The sequence below is a fragment of the Rhincodon typus genome, chromosome 45, assembly GCF_021869965.1.
Source record: "Rhincodon typus isolate 14 chromosome 45, sRhiTyp1.1, whole genome shotgun sequence".
Taxonomy (NCBI): Eukaryota; Metazoa; Chordata; class Chondrichthyes; order Orectolobiformes; family Rhincodontidae; genus Rhincodon; species Rhincodon typus.
In genome coordinates, this window is record NC_063376.1 from 1,622,976 (window position 1) to 1,623,479 (window position 504).

Genomic DNA, 504 nt, shown 5'->3' on the forward strand with positions numbered 1-504 from the left:
GTTAGGGTGGATTAGCCGTACTAAATTGTCACGTAGTGTCTGGGGATTTGCGGGTTAGGGTGGATTGGCCGTGCTAAATTGTCACGTAGTGTCCGGGGATTTGCAGGTTAGGGTGGATTGGCCGTGCTAAATTATCCCGTAGTGTCCGGGGATTTGCGGGTTAGGGTGGATTGGCCGTGCTAAATTGTCCTGCAGTGTCCAGGGATGGGCAGGTTAGGGTGGATTATTTGTGGGAAATGTGGTGTTGGGTTGGATGCTTTTCCGAGGGTTGGTGTAAACTCAATGGGCTGAATGGCCTGCTTCCACACTGTTGGGATTCTATGATCCTATGAGGTTTAATGGTTCTTTTTCAAGGGAGTGAGAGATTTAAAGTTTTTATGCTGGGGGGGCAGTTAATAGTTCTATTGAAGGGAAAGGGGAATAATGGCCTTTTGGAGAGGAAAGTGGAGGGATTAATGGGCTTCGGGGGGGTAAGAGGATTTTTTTTTACAGGGGTGAGCGGTT

At 48.4% G+C, this 504-nt stretch overlaps 1 protein-coding gene across 1 annotated transcript in view; it reads right to left on the reverse strand.

Moving 5' to 3' along the window:
• Positions 1-504, reverse strand: part of LOC109922413 (lipoma-preferred partner homolog) — a 26,545-nt gene that overhangs the window by 25,580 nt on the left and 461 nt on the right. The window lies entirely within an intron of this gene.